Source organism: Peromyscus eremicus, chromosome 4 (assembly GCF_949786415.1).
Source record: "Peromyscus eremicus chromosome 4, PerEre_H2_v1, whole genome shotgun sequence".
NCBI lineage: Eukaryota > Metazoa > Chordata > Mammalia > Rodentia > Cricetidae > Peromyscus > Peromyscus eremicus.
In genome coordinates this window covers 138,431,210-138,450,867 of record NC_081419.1, presented here as the reverse complement: position 1 = coordinate 138,450,867, position 19,658 = coordinate 138,431,210, and the positions used below count along the sequence as shown (strand labels likewise).

At 46.4% G+C, this 19,658-nt stretch overlaps 1 protein-coding gene across 2 annotated transcripts in view; it reads left to right on the top strand.

Annotated features, from left to right (window-relative positions):
• Positions 1–17,272: 17,272 nt before the first annotated feature.
• Positions 17,273–19,658, top strand: part of Ncoa5 (nuclear receptor coactivator 5) — a 34,349-nt gene continuing 31,963 nt past the window's right edge. For both annotated transcript variants that reach the window (XM_059261917.1, XM_059261918.1), the window contains exon 1: positions 17,273–17,449. The gene's annotated coding sequence lies outside the window, so the exon portion shown is untranslated. The remainder of the gene's footprint in view (positions 17,450–19,658) is intronic.

Sequence of the window (19,658 nt, the reverse complement as noted above, 5' to 3'; positions counted from 1 at the left end):
AACAAATAACCGTACAAATGAAGCAGTGTGTGGCTGTAATCCCAGCGCTGGGGAACTGGAGGAGGAAACTTCCTGGGGCTTGCTGGCCAGTCTAGCCAAATCAACAAGCTCTATCTAGGTTCAGTGAGAAAGCCTGTCTCAGAAAAAAACAAGGTACAGGGCTGGCAAGATGGTTCAGTGGGTAAAGGTGCCTGCTACCATTCCTGACGTGAGTTCAACCCACACAGTGGAAGAAGGAGAGAACCAACTCCCGAAAGTTGCCTCTAAAGGGCCACATGCAGCGGCACTCCTGCTTGAGCACACGCAATAAATACACACATAAACACTAAATAAATACATAAGTGTAATAACAAAACAGTGTCCAGAGCAATTCAGGAAGACACCCAAGATACGTGATTCTTTTACAGTAATATTTTATAGGTGAACACTCAGTTCTAGACTGACAGACACACACTGCCTCATCTAGATTTTTATGTGGCTGTGGGGTATCCAGAGTTGCATGCCAAACACTTTACCCACTGAGCCACTTCTCCCAGTCCAGAATCATGCATTTTGACTCTCCAATGCCCCTGCAGAACATAGTCGTTCACTAAAGATATTATATTAAATAGACACTTCTCATGTATATGAAATGTTGCAGACCAAAAATAATCTATTGTCCTATCCCAAAATTAAATCAATATTTTCATTTGTACATTTGTATTCACATTTCAGTCCTAGCCTGTTGGTGTCTTTAGAGTTCTCTCTCCTAGGGGAAGCATGCATTCCTGCTTTATATTTTCCTATATTATCATGCTGTGAACATTATTCCCATGATATTTTTATTTTTATATGATTTATTTTTGATTATGTGTGTCTGTATATGGTATGTGCTCATGCGCAAGTGCCTGTGGAGACCAGAAGAGGGCACCAGATCCTCTGGAGTTGGAGTTACAGGTGGCTGTGAGCACCTTGACCTGGTGGCTGGGTGCTGGAAACCAAACTTGGGTCTTCTACAAGCAGTATGTGCTTATAATCACTGAGCCATCTCTCCAGCCCCACATTTTTTTTTATCTCTCTCTAATCTCCCCCTCTTCATGACATCCCACTAGTTATCACTCTACATGTTAAAGAATGTGTTTGTTCTTTTCCTAAGAAATTAAGCTATCATTTTCTGAAACCACTTCCCACTAAATAACATGTCACAGAAATGGTTCCAAGTCAGTAGACACAGATCTGCAGCTCCTGGTTGAAATAACTGTGTGATTCTCTGTGTGGTGAACTTGTCTCAGCTGATTCAGCTGCTCTGCTGTGAACTCCAGGTTTCCACTTCTGCAGTGGGCACTGAGCAACACAGGTCCTTGCTCATGCATGCTTGGGCACCTGTATTCTGGTGTCCATAGAACAGATTTCTAGAAGGAATATTCTATGTATATAAAGTGCAAACAAATATTTTCAAAATGCTTTGCAAGGAAAAAAATTGAAAAATTCATATTTAAAAAGCTTTGGACTGTCAGGTGTGGTGGCACACACCTTTAATCCCAGCATTCCAGAGGCGGAGGCAGGCAGATCTCTGTGAGTTTAAGGGCAGCCTGGTTTACAGAGCGAGTTCCAGGACAGGCTCCAAAGCTACACAGAAAAACCCTGACACACAAAACAAAAACAAAAACAAAACAACAAAAAAAAAAAACTTGGATTCTCTCCATTACTAAATGTTATCATTCATTTGATATTTGATAACTTGATGTACAACAGATATTGCTGCCTCAGTTCACATTTCTGAAAATTATATTTCTCCATTATTAATAATTTTTTTTCTTTTTGTGGCTGCAGGGTCTGGGCCTCATGCTGTATCCTCAGTCTCCTTTCCATAGTGAAGCAGTTACTCAAGCTGGCCTGGAACCCATTCTGGAGCCCAGGAATGTCTTGACCTCATCGTCCTGAGGAGCTGGGGTCACAGGCCTGCACCACCAGGCCCAGAGAAGGTGAGTGTCTCCTGTTTTATCAAATGTTTATCTTGATCTTCCTTATCTATGAACTATCCATCCTTTTTCAGACAGCTGTCATTCAGCTTCAATCACGAATTCATTCAACAATCCATTGAGCAGCTAATGTGGGTCACATGTTAAAGTATTGAACCACAAAGTCCCAGCACTAATGAGCTCTTTGCATGCAATGGATATCAACCTTTTCCTCTGTCATGTGTGTCAGAAATCAGCTCAGATGTCTAATTGTGCCTCTGGGCTCTGCCACAGGCATGCTCTGGCAGACAGTAACCATCTTAGTTTCGTGTTATAGGATGTAAAATAGTATTGGTTGGTAGCCATCACTTGTTAAAGAAGAGTGTCTAACAGCCCACTGTGTGGCATCTTGTAGGTCCCCCACCTCAGGGCCTCCATCCACAGTCACCACTCTGCCATATCTTGAGTATCTGTGACCACTTGTTCTGAGGGCCATTAATGGCTTCAAGAGCATCTTCAGATCCTTCTGGATGGGAGCAGAATAGAAGAGCATCATTCAGTGCCCCCTGGAAACAGCTTCCCACCACTGGCAGAGTTATAGGCCAGTGTCCGAGTTCCTCACCCCCTCAGGTAGAATGGCTAAGAAGTAGGTTCTGCATCATCTTCCCAGTCAGGATGAAACCCCAGTTCCCCGTGATGCGACCTGCTTATCAGCCCCCACCTGAAAGCACTTCCTCTGGATGTTTCATTTGCCCAACTTCCCATCTGCTTTCTGCCATCATCTCTGTTGTGTGACAAAACTTTTCCCAGGAGGCTGGAGAGATGGCTCAAGAGGTTAAGAGCACTGGCTGCTCTTCCAGAGGTTCTGAGTTCAATTCCCAGCAACCACATGGTGGCTCACAGCCATCTATAATGAGATCTGCTGTCCTCTTCTGGCATTCAGGTATACATACAGGCAGAACACTGTATATATAATGAATAAATAAATAAATAAATATTTTTTTAATTAATCTTTATAAAAAAAAAAAACTTTTCCAGGGAGATGCAATACACATGTCTACTTATCTGACCAACAGACCAAAGTACAGATACCATCAAAGTCCAACTTGGTGAACCATGCGTGAGTTTTATTGGGGTTACTTACAGGAATATAGGTGACAGGTTACTTACAGAAGTAGGAATGGCTCAAAGACAGCTGTGTCACCAAAGCCCACCCCAGCACGGGTGACAGCTCACGAAGCTGGGAACCTGGAGCACACTGCACAGCCTGCAGGCGGCTCCACAGGTGGGAGAGTGTCCTTTCCAGGTGCCTCAGTTGGTCTAAACCTCTTCCAGGAAGCTCGGCTGGCTCTGCTTCTTCCAGGCAGCTGTTTGGGCCTCAGTCTTTACAGCTTTTCTCCTCTGAGAGTCTTCTCTACAGCTGAGCTTCAGTTCCTCCGAGAACCACTCTCAGCTTTTACCGTAGACTCTGGCAGGGAGGGGGGCGTCTAATGAATCTGGTCAGTTTCAGGGACTTCCTGAAGCTATTTTGAGTTCTTAAGGAGCTTCCTGGCAGGATGGAATGTTTCAATCTCAGAGAAAAACATCAAGCGACAACCTCCTGTGGTGATATTTTATTTGTGCTGAAATGTGGTGATATTTTATTTGTATGTTAATAAATAAAGTTTGCCTGGGATCAGAAGTCATAGCCAGCCATAAACAAAAGTCAGGTGGTGGTAGCACACGCCCTTAATCCGATCACATGGCAGGCAGAGTTTCTGTGTATTCATGGAAACAGCCAATGTGGTAACACACGCCTTTAATCCCAGTACCAACCATAGAGACCTGGAGGTCTGTACAGACAGGCAGTGACAAGGAAGTGAGGTAGCTGGGCTAAGCCAATGAGAAGGCAGAACAGCAAGGCAATAAAGGCGCAGGTTAGACAGGAAGAAGCTGGTTCGGTTCTCTTGGGAAGCTACGTGACATGGTGAGCTAAGGTTAGCTGGGGGCTCTCACTCTGATCTCTACGGCTTTCACCCCTGTATTTGGCTCTGTGTTTCTTATTTAATAAGACTGTTTAGAAATTCGCCTACAACCTCCCACATGAGTGCGTGAACAGAGCTTTGCCTCACTTCTTTGTTTAAGAAAACAGCAGCTAAGATCCTTCAGTGACGGGTGAAGACACACGAACTGGAGAGACTGGAGCCGAGAGTCATCACTGTGACCTTTGACCTCAGAATCGTGGGTCCAAAACCACAGTGCTACTGTCTGTGTGGCCTCGCCCTAACCTCTGTTTTCTCCCTTGTGAAATGAGAGAGCTTGCATGGTTCCTGGAAAGACTGGAGTGTGTACTTTTATCATCATAATATCTAGCAACAATGATATAAACCATTGATAATAAACAATCATTTCAGGGGTTCAGATAGTCCCCCGCATGATCACTGGGCACTTAGTACTCTTATATCCATTTTAGAAGACTCCATCCAGCTCTCTAGGGACCAGGGATATGGCAGCCAGCCATGGGGTTTCTGTAGTCCTGGAGTTTGAATATTCCTAGATGTATTAGTGGATTGGCCCATCTGTGAGAGCAGACACATCCCATATCTGCATCATCCAATATGGTAGCTGCTGGCTATGGGTGCCTGGTGAACACTTGAATGTGAACATTACAATTGAAGAAGTGGATGTCTCTGTGTGTTGGTGTCTGTGTGTGTGTATGTGTGTGTCTGTGTGTCTATGTGTATGTGTATCTGTGTGTGTGTCCGTGTCTGTGTCTATGTGTGTGTGTTTATGTGTATGTGTCTGTGTGTATGTGTGTGTGTCTGTGTATCTGTGTGTGTGTGTCTGTGTATCTGTGTGTGTCTGTGTATGTGTCTATGTGTCTGTGTCTGTGTGTGTTTATGTGTATGTGTCTGTGTGTATGTGTGTGTGTATATGTGTGTATATGTCTGTGTATGTGTCTGTGTGTGTATGTGTGTGTGTGTCTGTGTGTGTCTGTGTATGTGTCTGTGTGTGTCTGTGTATGTGTCTATGTGTATGTATATCTGTGTGTGTGTCTGTGTATGTGTCTATGTGTATGTGTGTGTCTGTGTGTCTGTGTCTGTGTGTCTGTGTGTCTGTGTATGTGTCTGTGTGTGTCTGTGTATGTGTCTATGTGTATGTGTATCTGTGTGTGTGTCTGTGTATGTGTCTATGTGTCTGTGTCTGTGTGTGTTTATGTGTATGTCTGTGTGTCTGTGTGTCTGTGCTGTGTGTGCCCATATGAAAAGGACAGAAGACAGCATTTGGTGTCATCCTTAGGAAACCAATCTAGCTCCCTTGAGACAGGGTCTCTCATTGGTCTGAGGCTCACCTGATTGGTGTGGCTGGCTGGCCAGCAAGCCCCAGGGATGCGCCTGGCTCTGCCTCCCTAGCGCTGGGATTACAAGCATGTGCTCTCACGGACAGCTTTTTCAGGTGTGTTCTGGGGACTGAACTGAAGTTCCTGCACGGGTAAGGCTAGTGCTTTACCAGTGGTAGCACCCCAGCCCAGATTTTGCCGCGTATAGCTAGTATGTACCACCTTCTGTGACAGCTCCAGGCTAGAGAAAGAGGTTGGGCGGCGGCGGTGGGCAAAATGTCTTAGCTCTTTTCTTCCCTGCTCTCTTGCCTCCTCTTTGCTGTCTCAGCCTGAGCTATTCATTCCCTTCTTTGGAGGGCTCTGCCGCTCTCTCTTTTGTATGTGACAGGTTCCCCGGAAGGAAGCAGTGGGGACTGTGACAAGCGCTGTATTTTCATACGCGCAGCAAGGTGAGACAAGCGCCTTGGTGACCTCTGAACTGAAAGACAAGATGAATACTGCTATAAATACAGCTGAATAGAGATTCGCTTCCAGATGGCTCCCATTGTTCCCTCTTCCTCGTAGTATTCATGCTGAGATAATTCCCGGCTTCTCAGATCCGCTATCGTTATAAAACATCACATCACCTCATTTTCATCCGTTACATTCACAGGTCACAAGACTACTTTCATCCTGGCGGAGTTCATCACTAATGGTTGTGAAATAATGCTTCTTTCTGTTTCAGCAGGAGCCCAACAGAGAGCTTCCTACTTGTGAATTCTTTTATCCCCCACTTCCTACTTTTGACTCTCTCGTCTAAACAATGGGGGCTAATGGAGTTCTCCGTATGCTAGTGTGTATTTCCCGTCAGCCAGGATGCTCCCTGCACCGCCTGTGACTCCACAGGAAAAAAAAAAAAAAAAGTAGTTTCTTTCCAAATCACCTAAGCCTGAGGGATGGTGTGTGGCGTGGCCACACTTGCTGGAGCCATACACATGGCCAACCATCAAGTCACCCAGACTGCATTTCCACAGTACTTTCATAAACTCAAGGTACAATAGAACAAGGGGCTTTGAAGACTCAAAGACATGGGTTCAAATCCTGACTGTGACCCTTAACAATACGTGTGGGAGGGAATGGAATGAATTTACATCTTTGATCCTCAGTTTGCATATCTGTAAAATGGAAGGAAGAGTCACTGTTGATACTGGAAGTATTAAGAGCAAGGACCCCACCACAAGTAGAGTACCTTATGCCCTTGGGTAATTATCTGTTTTTCTGAGACTCAACCTTCTCATCCATAAAGTGGGATTGCAGTATCTTTGTTTCAGGTAGTTAAAGAGTACCAAGTAAAGGTATATATAAAGTGTTCAGCAAAGTTCCTGATTCAAAGAGCCCCCTCGCTCTTTCTATACTCCCAGAGCATTCCTTTCTCCAACGATCAATGGCTTTCTTTATATCCAAGTTGCTAAGTGTTTGTGTGCTGTGGCCTCCTCTGACTGTCTGCAGAAGTCAACGGACTCTTCTCAGAAATATATTTTCCAAGGAATAAGACATTGTGGGGACGTGACAGGTAGTCCTAACCTGATGGCACTGTGTTATCGCCTGCCCAGAAATGAGCTGCTCTATCCCAGTCATTAGAGTGCTCAGACCTGAGTAAGAATTTACACAGGCCCCTGTGGTGGCTAAAGAAACTTAATATGGAGCCAGGCATCCCTTAAGGACCTTCGACCTTTTGCTCTGGGATGCCTGGGAGATCCTAGTGGCCTGCAGGTGAGATAAGGATAGGATAGTGGGCTGTGAGGTATCAACAGCTGCCTTTGCTTCTGTAACACCTGCTTTGCGCTATGGGAAAGGGATGGAATGTTCTTTTTATTACTATATATCGGGAAAGTCAGAAACAGCTAAGGGAAGTCAGCAGTTGCCCGGCTGTGGAGTCCGTGGATATTTGTAATGCACACCTTACTGATGTCTGCCTTAAAACTTCCCCTTAACCTTTCTCTGCACAGCATGCTGTTTGGCTCCAAGGCTGCCATCCCTCTGCTAGCAGTAAGAATAAATTTATTTAATCTAAATTTGAATTGAGTCTAAGTCCCTGATTGCTCCCAGTGGATTTAAGCATCATAACATGATGCTGTCATGAAGAAAAGCAATTATGTAGACATACAATCATCAAAATATTGACAAGAAGCATGTGGCACAGTACTCTGTGTTTGTTCATTACTTAATTAAATAACAGATCTAGTGGCAAGTCCTCCATCATCAAGAAGTATGGACAAGTGTGAACAGTAATACAAGAAAGAAGATACCCACAGCAGCCAGGCCTAGTGGCACAGGCTGTCATCCCTGCCACTTACAAGGCTGAGGCAGGAGGATCAAAAGTTCAAAGTCAATCAGAGCTACAAAGTGAGTTCAAAAACAGCCTGGGCAATTTAGTGAGACCCTGTCTCAAAGTCAGAAGTCCAAAGAGAGCTGAGGATGTAGCTCAGTAGTAGAGCCCTGTGTCCTCAGAGGTGGGCCCAAAGTCACAGATGAAGTGGTAACATCAGGTAACCGGCTGCAAATTACCCATTGAGTTTTATGTGTCGGGCACTCTGTTTTGCCAGTTTTAAACATGAAGAGGTTAGGGTATTGTACCCAAGGTCACACAGTAGTGAATGGGAGAGCCAAGGTCTGAACCCAGGTACTGAGCAGCAGTCTGCTCTCCTAGCTACGCTGTTACACTGCCTCTCTACACAGAGCGCAAGAAGTGAGGTCAGACTAAAACCTTTAGAATTAGCTGGACTTCGTTAACGAGTGGACAGATGGGGAAATTAGTAGGAATGGGGCTGAGGGGACAGAACGAGACACAAAGACCTTGAGGCACACAGAACATGCTGTGTGTTGGGCCCAACAGGACCGCTGTGGTTGCAAACTGAAAGCAGAAAAGACAGTGGCCTCGAATAAGCAGGAAGGCAGAAAGGGGACCCATCTCAGAGCACCTTCAAGACAGCTTTATGTTTATCTTAGAACACTGGGGACAGATTCATCTTGCAAAAATATCCCAGCTGGTGTGGTAGTGCGTGCCTTTAATCCTAGCACTTGGGATGCAGAGACAGGGGGATCTCTGTGACTTCAAGGCCACCTTGTACTAAATAGTAAGTTCTAGGCCAGCCATAGGTACAAGGTAAGACCCTGTCTCAAAAATAATGAATAAAATTATATATAGAGAGAGATAGAAGACACACGCACGCGCGCACACACAGGTAGAGTGGGTCAAGCCAGGGATGCCAACAGCATAGACTAGGTGATGACTAGGATTCAGAGACATGGAGAGATCTGAGAAAGATTTGAGGGAAAGACTCAAGTCCATTAGCTATGGGGCTGAGAGGTGATTCAACTGTGTAGATGGGGTTTCTCAAAGATAGTTACAACTCTTCCCCCAGGCCATGTGCTCATCCCAGAATGGAGTCTTGACATTCCTCCCATTCTGAGGTAGAATTTATGTTTTTCTTGCTTGAAGCTGCCCAGGCCTGTATGATTACTCAAGCTTTGTCCCAGAAAGCAATGTAGCTCCTGCCTGGCTTCTTTCAACTGCTCTCTTCGAGTCCTGAACTGTGTGTAACAAACAGCAAGACTGCCCTAGGTTGCCATGAAGTCCAGGCTGGGCACATGGATAATGAACATGGAGACATTCCAGGGGTATGTGAAGAAAGACCTACCCAACCCACAGATGCTCTATTCACCTCTGTCACTGAGGCAGCCACTAATTCTGAGCTAGAACCATTGGGCCAGCCTTTCCTGAGTCCCAGGAACTATGAATAAGAAGTAAATGGTACTTTCACCACTGGGTTTTGAACCTGAAATGTTCATCTTCAGATTCCATCTCTACTAAGTTAGCCAGTTATCCAGAGGAAAGCTTCCAAGGGACCATTTAACATAATTGGTTTGGGTTATCTGCAAAGGACCCAGAGAGATGGTGACATGTGGTGAATGGCTTTTCGGTGTGTTATCTTTGCAATTTTAATTACCCAGTCCAGTGACTTGCAAACGTGGGAGAGCTCTTTAAAATTAAAATGCAGAAGGATGATGCATACCTGTAATCCCAGCACTTGAGAGGCTGAGGCAGGATCTCGGGTTCAAGGCTTGGTTTACACAGGGAGACCCTGTCTCAAAATGAAAGGGGTTGGGGGCAAGGAGATAGCTCCGTGGTTAAAGTGTTTGCTGTTCAAGCGTGAGGATTGAGTTCAGATCCCCAACCTCACACGAAAACCTACCATGACAGTGCACACCAGTGATTCCAGCACATGGAGGCAGAGACAAGAGGGTCCCTGGGACTTGGTGGCCAGCCAGCCTAACTGGCGAGCTCCAATTCCAGTGAGAGACTTGTATTAAAATATATATATATATATGGTAGACAATGATAGGTACTCAACATTGACTTTTGGCCACACACACACAAGCATGGGCTTGTATACACATGCACACACATACATATACCATACACGCCAACACGTATACACATGAAGGCATTCTCAGATTCTACCTCAGGCTCCCCAAATCAGAATCTTTCAGAAATAGGGAGCCACTGGCTAGCTACCCTGTCTTCTTGCTCTCTGTCATTGTTCTTTACCTTTCTGTCTGATTATTACCCCCCCCCCCCTGCTCTCTCTCTCTCTCTTCTCAGGTTTTCAAGATAGGATTTCTTTGTGTAGCGTTGTTTGTCTTGGAACTTGCTCTATAGTCCAGGCTGACCTCACACTCAAGAGATCCACCTGCCTCTGCCTCTCGAGTGCTTGGATTAAAGGTGTGTGCTGCCGCCGCCGCCGCCGCCGCCGCCGCCGCCGCCACCACCTGGCCTGATAATACTCTCTTTACATGTCCCAGTACAGAGACAAATGGGGATGGGGAGCTGGATCTTTTGAGAATTTCTGATGGCAGGGAATTGAATGGATTAACTTGGTCATCCGAGTAGCATAGATTCTTATTAAAGGTAATTATTTTTAAATGTTTCACAAGTACATTTCATATGGCTCTACAGACAGACTAAACACATTCCATCAAAGCATAGATATTACTGTAACAGTGGATAGCCCTGAACTTAATCTTCTTTATAGAATAAAATATTATGTGATAAAGAAGAAAGATAAAATTGGTTCAGGGTGAGCAAAGCATGGTGGTGTACATCTATAATCCTGGCACCTGGGAAGTAGAGGCAGGAGGATCAGGAGTTCAAAGCCATCCTTGGCTCCATGGTGCTGTGGGATGGTCTGTCTGTCTGTATGCTGTGAATATGTGTTGCTACCATTGGTTAATAAAGAAGCTGCTCTGGCCTATGACAAGACAGGTTATAGCCAGGTGGGAAATCCAAGAAAAGATACAGGGAGAAGAAAGGTGGAGTCGAAGAAGACAGTGAGAGCAGCCAGAGGAACAAGATGTGGTGGAACACAGCTAAAGCCATGAGACAAATGGCAATACATAGATGAACAGAAATGGGTTAGTTTAAAATAAAAGAGCTGGTTAGTAATAAGCCTGAGCCATAGACCAAACAGTTTGTTTATTTGGGACCAAGCAGCTGAGGGACACAGGAAAACTTTGTCCATCTACACCATGGTGAATTCAAGGCCAATCAAAAGTACAGAAAATGGTGTCTCAAAAACAAACACACAGCAGAGCCAGGTGGATCTCTGTGAGTTCAAGGCCACCCTGGTCTACAGAGCGAGATCCAGGAAAGGCGCAAAGCTACACAGAGAAACCCTGTCTCGAAAAACCAAAAAAAACAAAAACAAAAAAAAAACAAAAAAAAAAAAACCGCTGAGTGATGATGGTGCATATCTTTAATCCCAGCACTCAGGAGGCAGAGGCAGGTGGATATCTGTGAGTTTGAGGCTAGCCTGGTCTACAGAGCAAGTTCCAGGACTGCCAAGGCGACACAAAGAAACCCTGTCTCAAAACCCACACCCCCACCAAAAAAAATAAAAAATAAACATACACAAAAATTATTTGAAGTGTTATTTGGTGTTAAATAGCTTAAGGAGAGAAGAGAGGAAATCTAATTATAATTAGACTCACCTCCGGCATGTCAAAATCAATTTCAATTAAATATTTAATTATTAAAGGGGAAGAAGCAAGTCATGTTAATACAGGAAAAAATATATCATGTTTTCTGCAAATAATAGTTTAAAGTTAAAAAAAAAATCAGGGGCTGGAGAGATTGCTCAGCAGTTAAGAGCACTAACTGCTCTTCCAGAGGACTCAGGTTCAATTCCCAACTCCCACATGGCAGGTCACAACTGTCTGTAAGTCCGGTTCCAGGAGGCTTGATACTCTCACTCAGACACACATGCAGGCAAGACACCAATGCACATAAAATAAAAATAAATCTTAAAAAGAGGGAAAAAATCAGAAGGGCTGTGTTTCTTCCAGTGAGGTTTGTGGGAACATCTACCTCCTTGCCTCTTTTAGCTTCTAGAAGCTGCTTGCTTCCGAGGACCAACCAATAACCCTCCCCTCTCTCTTCCTCCCCCTGCCCCCAGCAAATGCTTGAGAGATGCACCTGGCAGAAGGAGGGGTTTATTTTGGGTCACAGTTACCAGGGATTTCAGTCTGTCACAGCAGAGAATGCATGATTGTTGTTGAATGGGTGTGGGGTCACGCAGGTCCATGGGAAGAAGACAGAGTGCACTTTAAGGATGCCTTAGCCTTTCCAGCTACAGGGGGACTCAGCCTCTCACGGACGGAGACACCCCCCCTTAGTCAGGGGCATTTTCATTGCTCTCCAAATTTACACTTGTAGCAAGCTGATTTCCATATCCCCAAAACATCCTGACTAAGCTTCAAAAGGGACAATGCCAAATGCAAAGTCCGGATTAATGAATATCACAGTGTGCTGGAATTTTCCCAACCAAGTTTGCATAGGCTTTGTACCCTTGGGAAACTCTCAGGCAAGATTCACATAAAGAGAGGGCACCAAGAGAAACAAAAGGTGAGTTAAGGCTAGGTGCTAACACTCTGGAGCCAGACCAGCGCACCTCAGTGGGAATTCTTCCCTCATAAAGGCAGCAGTCAGAGTGTGAGGCTTCTGCTTCTCAGATTTTGGTTAATTAGAACTTGAAGGATCAGGGATAACTCCCCACCTCCATCCAGCCCCTTTCTCCCAAAAGTCTCCATAACTTCCCCATACAGCACCTCCAGCTGGGGACCCAGTGTTTACACACATGACTTAGGAGAGACATTTCACATATAAACCATCACACCTCCCTTTATCCCCTCTCCATCTCCTTCCATCTCTCTCTTCTGCCCGTCTCTCCTCTGCTTCTGTAGCATGCTTCCTTCTGTAACTCTGCTGGCCACCTCCCTTTATAAAAACCTGTGCAATGACATGGTCCTACCCAGACAGCCCATGGATATCTCCCATATCAAAAGCAATGGCATCATCCTTGGTACCATGTAGAGAGATAGACTCACAAATTCCAGAAATGAGGACATGGGCATCTTTGGCAGCCATTATCCTGACTAACACAGTCATGCAAAGCCATACTGACATAGGGATATGAGCAGACACCAGACTCTTCCTCACTGGGTAACCCTGCCAAGGAGGCTCCCTAATGGCCGAGAGGCACTTAAAGGTGACCAACCAGCAGTCCCCCTACCCCAGCCCTTTCAACCTACAACAGAGTTTGCCAAGTAGACAGGGCCTAGTCTCAGCCACTTTGCTTGCAAAGCTTTGCTTCAAGGGGCTATTCACTTTGTTGGGGCTAACCAGGAGCTTCACATTACTGCAGTGAAGTCCCCTCCACTCCTTCTCCAATGTTCTGGGGGGAACAGGATTCAAGGAATCAGCCACAGGTGACAGTTGTGCACCTGTGATCAGAGTAAGCCACGGAAACCTAAGGACCTTTGCTTTCTAGCAATGGTCCAAAAACACAGCCCAAACAGATCTACGGGAAGCCACAAACTACAATGTCATAACAGGAAGCTATAAGAGGTGATATCCGTGAGTTAACAAACCCATTATGAGCCAGGCCTGATTCGGAGAGCTATACATATGATGCACACGTGCTATAGCATTTTTGTACTTATTTCAGCTGAAGGTAACATGTGATACTCTTACTCCCTGTCTACAGATGAGGTTCAGGAACCGTTGAAGAAGCAGCTCAAGTTTGCCCAGCTGCAGAGCAGAGAGATGCAGTGGGCCATTCTGCTCCCATAGCTTGTGTTCTTATCCTCTATGTCTTCACAAATGGTAAATTCTGCCTATAAACCTGAGCCAAGGAACTCAAAAGGATGGAGATCTGTTACTTCCTGGAGTCACCCCATTGCCACCCTAAGGGCGGCACAGGCAGGCAGGCTTGTAGTCTGTGCAGCCAGCTGAGTGAGGCTACTGCTCCTTCTGCCCCAGTCCCCACGGGTTCTCTCCCTCTGCCAGACAGCTCCATGGTCCAGGAATCCCACTAAGGCCAGTGCTAAGAACCGTGGACTGCTTTGACTTCTATTAGCTCCTGTTAGCCCTTGGAGAACTGCACATAAGAGAGATTAATCCCTTTGACTAGAAAATGTACCTGTATACACACAATGTTCCAGGGTGCTCTGACAACAGGAGATTTAGAAGAAAACACTAGTGATCGTCAACATTTTGATGGCTGATGCACCAAGATCACCACAAGTTGGAGGCCAGCATGGGCCACAGAAGCAAGACTTCAGAAGCAAGCAAACAGAGACAGAAACTGACAAATGTTGGTGAGGATGCAAAGAGGCAGGCCGTGCTGATGGGGACGTGCATCAGTACAGCTGTTATAGAAGGCTAGCTAGAGGCTCCTCAGGAAATTAAGGGAACTAGCCTGGGTCCAGCAATACCACTACTAGGCATTTATCTAATGGTACTTGTCTAAAGTGGCAATTCCACAGAGTCTGTCTGATAGTCAAAAGGGATTTATTCTGTGTTAACTTACAATAAACATAAGGGAGTTGGGAGCAGGATCCAGGAGGGGTGTGGCGAGGTCCAGCGCGGTTCTCTGGAGAACTCTGCCTTCCACAGCACCAGCATCCGGCATCCAAGACCATGAGATAGCCAAGAGAGAGACAGCACGTATACATTCCAGGTCTTAAGGGGTCCCCCCTTGGCCACACCCCGGGGGAGGCAGGTACCTAGCAGTTACCAGCTGCCTGCTAGGGGTGGTGCTTCAGGGGCAAAGCACAGCCAGCCAGCTCTACGTCTGTCTCAGTCAGTGTTCCAACAGCAACTCTTAGAAAGGAAAGCATTTAGTCGGGGGCTGGCTTACAGTTTCAGAGGTTTAGTCCTTTATCGTCACGGTGGGACATGGGGGTGTGCAGGCAGACATGGTGCTGAAGAAGGAGTTGAGAGTTCTACATTTTGATCCACAGGCAACAGGAGAGGAGACACACTGGGCTTGGTATGGGCTTTTGAGACCTCGGAGCTCACCCCCAGTGACACACTTCTTCCAACAGGGCCACACCTCCTAATCCTTTCAAAAAGTACCACTCCCTGGTAACCAAGCACTGAGATACATGGGGGGGGGGCATTCTTATTAAACCATCACAATACTGAAATAAAAGATGCATTTGGCATCATCACCAACTTTCATTTTACTCACCAGCCATACTTTGGAGTCCACCAGTGATGAGTTAGAAGGTATACACCAGTCTGGTACTCCTTGACTTAGAATTCTTTATCTCAAAAAACAATGTTGCTTATGGTCAAAAGAACACATTTGAGCACAAGGAAACAAAGATTTCATTCTGGGCAGCAATGTCTTAATTATGTTCCTTTTGCTATAATAAAACACCATGACCAAAGCAACACATAAAAGAAATCATTTAGGGCTGGAGAGATGGCTCAGAGGTTAAGAGCAGTGGCTGTTTTTTCTCCCTGAGTTCAATTCCCAGCAACCACATGGTGGCTCCCAACCATCTGTAATGAGATCTGGTGCCCTCTTCTGTCATGTAGGCAGAACACTGTATACATAATAAACCTTTAAAAAAAGAAACCATTTAAGCCGAGCAGTGGTGATGTGTGCACTTGTGCTCCCTAATGGGTTGTGAGCTCCCCAAGGACAAAGATTATGTCTGTTTTTTCTTCATACACCTCTAAAATCAAATGTTTTTGCCTTTGGCTTATGTAGCCCAGGCTGGCCTCCAACTCACTGTGTAGTAGAGGATGACCATGAGCTTCTGATCCTCCTTCCTTCACCTCCTGAGAGCTAGGAGTAGAGGCTTGCAAGACCACACCCGTTGATGCAGTGCTGGGGTGCATTGCGGTGCTGCCTGCATGGTAAGCAGGCATTCTGCCAACTGCGCCACATCCCAGCCCATGCTTTAGCTTAATAACCCGATCGGTATGATTCTAACTAAATTTTTGTAATTTAGGATGTATTTTAAATATTTTTATTTTATGTGCATGAGTGCATTGCCTAAATGTATGTTTATGCACCACATGCGTGCCTGGTGCCCGCATAGGCAAGAATCTGGTATTGGATCTCCTGGAAATGGAGTTACAGACAGTTGTGAGCTAACAAATAGGCGCTAGGAACCCAACTCGGTCCTCTGCAAGAGGAGCAAACGTTCTCAACTGCTGAGCCATCTCTCCAGCCCCATACCTTAGGAACTATTTTAGAGAAGAAAGGATGAGTGTCTGTTGACTACCTATTTGAACAGACTTTCTGTTTTGATTCTTATCATTTTACAACTATTTCACCTGTGTGTAAGGTTAGGTTCTAGCTGAGAATGCCTACTTCCCCCTAGTACATACCTCATTGTGCAGCTACACACCCTAGTGTGATTTTTTTAAACCTGTTCTTTCTACTAGTCTCTACTCTCCAAGAAAACAGAGAAGGGTCTCTATTTTCTAAGAATTGTGCCTAGCAAGTAAGTACATAACAAGTCACAGAGCCTTTTAAAGAATTATTTTATAATTAAAAAAATTTTTTTAAAACAGGGCCTCCCTTGCTGGCCTGAAACTCCTTATGTATAAGCTGGCCTTAAATGCATAGTGATCTACCTGCTTCTTTTTTGTTTTTTGTTTGTTTGTTTGTTTTCTGAGACAGGGTTTCTCTGTGTAGCCCTGGCTGCCCTGGAACTCATTCTGTAGACCAGGCTGGCCTTGAACTCACAGAGATCTGCCTGCCTCTGCCTCCCAAGTGCTGGGATTAAAGGCGTGTGCCACCACTGCCCGGCTTTATTTAATTTGTGTGTGTGTGTGTGTGTGTGTGTGTGTGTGTACACAATCTCGGGATTGAACTCAGATCTTGGTAGCATGTGACTTTACTCCCAGAACTACCTCACCAGCCAAGTTTTGAGGGCTTTGTAGCAGATATTCCACAGCGAGTCAGTAAACAGTGAACACAGGAGCAGATGTTCAAATTCCACAGCCACCATTTTACTTGATCTGTACTTGTTCCCAATGGGTAAAGAACTAGACTGAGACCCTATGGCATCTGAGGAGTTCCCTGAGGCTATTCATGAAGCCATAGCTTTAATGGAGAGCATTTACAACTCTGAGCAAATTCCATTCCCTGTGACAAACTGGGGGGGGGGGGGGAAGCAACATTTTTACATGCTTTATGATTGACACTTAACATTGTAGGAAATTCGTTTTTAATCTTGAATATTCCTCAAAGAAATAACTAAAGAAGAGCCTCGACTTTTGCCTCTTATGAGTGAAACTAATAGGATACACAACCTATTTAAATGTAAATTTAAATACAGCTTTTTCTTCGCCTCTCTGCTCTCTTTGTTCCTTGCGATCAGGTTTGGAGACCGCATATTCTCCAATATGCAGATCTAACAGGTGCTTGGGTGTACAGGGCTGAAAGTATTGAGAGATTTAAAGTCCTATTTGCCCAGTTACCGAGGTGAGGAAGGGCCCTGGAAACAGGGAAAAGCTGGTCCTCAACAGAGACCCCGTTACTAGGCAACCGCTGGCGTTCCCAACCGCCGTCCCAACGCCACTTGCGCGCCCTCGTCGCCAAGGAGATGGACGCTTCAACTCAGCCCTGCCGTAAACCCGCACGCTCTTTACGTCACTGCCGCGGCCGCCGCTGCGTGCGCGCCCTCTGCCCCCACCTCCACACTCCGCCCTGGCCGCCATTGCCTCGTGCCCGCGCTGGTCGGTTGGTGGCGCCTTTGTCCTACGGCGGGCAGGTGGGCTGAGGCCGAGGCGGTAGCGGCGGGCCTGAGGCCGAGGAGCGGCGGGGAGGCGGCCGCGCTGGTAGCGGTGAGTGCCGGGAAGCGGTGGCCGTCCGCCGACGCGTAGGACTGATGGGCCGGCAGTTGGGGGTGGCGGGGCCGCTGTGGCGGGAGGGTCCGTTCGACGCGCGGCCGTGGCCTCGTCTCCGGGCGCGCGCGTGCGGCTGCGCATGCCCGGTGCGGGGCGCGGCTGCCTCCGGGTCCGGCCCGGCCCAGGCCCGGGGCTGGCCGAGCCCAGTTGGCGAGCGACTGTGGGCTGAGGTGGGCAGCGCGGCCCGCGTCGGTCGCAGCCGCTGAGTCTTCTTTGTAGGACCGAGTACGCCCTGAGCACCAGTCTGGGGAAGTCGCTCGCCCGGGCAGGGAGGACGGCGGGAGGGGCTCAGCGAGTCAGTGGCGCAGGCGGGATTCGAACCGGGGCCGTGGATACCGGTCTCGGCGGCGGTGTCCCCACACCAAGCAACCTGGGTGCGCTGTCGCCCTGGGCGCGTTCTCGAGATGTCAACTTGTGGGATGTCTCGCCCGCCTATGGAAGCGCGCCCTGGGCCCGGAGAACCGGGCGAGAGAAACCATGCCCGAGGTTTGCATGGACACGGCGCCGGAACCTACTGGCTTTCCAGGGCCCTAGCACTGGGCCCTTCCCGCTCCACCGTAGCGGGCCAGGGGCTGTGCTTAGGACCAGATCTCCCAGCTTCCGTCCCTCGCGCTGCACCTTTACAGGCCGCCTACCATCTATCTGTACTATTTACCAAATGTTAAATGTTTTTCTTAAAACTGATTCTGACACCCCCCCCCTTAAATACATTTGTTTAAGGCGGAAACTTCAACCTCAAACCGTATAATGGAAAGCTAGTTATTTTTCTAACGCTCATAAAAAATAAATACCTGTCTATTAAAATAAACATTGTGTCCGTGTTCCTCCTGAAGTTGTGCGCTCCAGGCTTTGGGAACCGCTGCCCTAGGAGTACGGGGTTAATTGTTGTGTTGTGGCTTTCACTGTGTATAGTTCCCCCCCCCCCCCCCCCCCCCCGCGGCATTCCAGATCCCATTGAAATACCCTGGGATCTTCGGGATGATAATTCTCGTTGTAAAAGGCTGCCATTACTGACTTAGAAGCAGATCCCCAGGAGCTGCAAGAACCATCCCTCAGATACACTGGGTGTGCCTTCTCAGTTTTCCTATAGCGATGTGGTGTGGTAGCCACCTTGACAGTTCATTGAAGGATGTTTCTGCAAACCCTGATGGGGCTTTTGACAATTGTACATTCACTCTTTTGTGTGTCAGTCTGAGGGTGAAAAGGTAACTTTGTATCAACCATTTCAAACAAGGCCCTAGTTTTGCCTTGTGGAGATTGGAGATCACTTGACCAGTGGTTAACATGGATGTCTTCCTTTCAGTTTCTTTGTCTCTTCCCTTTAGCTCATCTTTCACCTTTCATACATTCTTTGGGACCCCTGACATGCATACTCTTAACCTAAACATAGAGACCGCTTTTCCTTGTATGATGTGCAGGCCAGCCCAGCACATTGCAAAGATTAAATGGCAGGCATTTTTCTACACATCAGCTGGTCCATGTCCCATTAGTTATCTCTTCATAAATGTGTTATTTATAAAATGTGAGAGCAGATTTACTTTTGGTTCCTAAAAGGAAACTCAGAAAAGCCTACTTGGGCCATTCCAGGTACCCCACCGGACCAAGGGCTGTGCAAGACAAGAAGTCTGTGTTCTTCGGGGCTGACCTTGGTATGAACAGAGTAAAACTAAACATAAGGTCATTCATTGTCCTCAAATTTCTAAGCAGCAATCCTGTGCAAAGAAGAAAGGGGAATTTTATTGTACTCAGGAGTCCATTTCAGAATTTAGGCAAATAGAGCATCATCTACTAGTGCTCCAAGCTAAAAATAAACAGCGTTTGGAAAGGCTTTAGAAGTCCCATGAGCAAAGGTTTGCTCTGAAACTTCACTTTAAATAACCATTACAGGCATTCCATGTCTGTGGCCTGCAGATGGCAGTGCCTTTATAAGTTTGTTGCTTCTGTAAGAACTGGAATTCATCTGTGCTTTTAAGATTGAAAAAACCTTTTACAAAAAGGTTGCCTTTGGAATACGCCCTTCAGTTTTCTGCTTTTGACTCCCCACATGAAAAATATTGTCTCTACTCCTAAACTCACCATTGGCACTCTGTTGCAGAGCGAATCCACAGCTAGCAGTGCACGTGGTAAATACCACTCATCTGCTCCT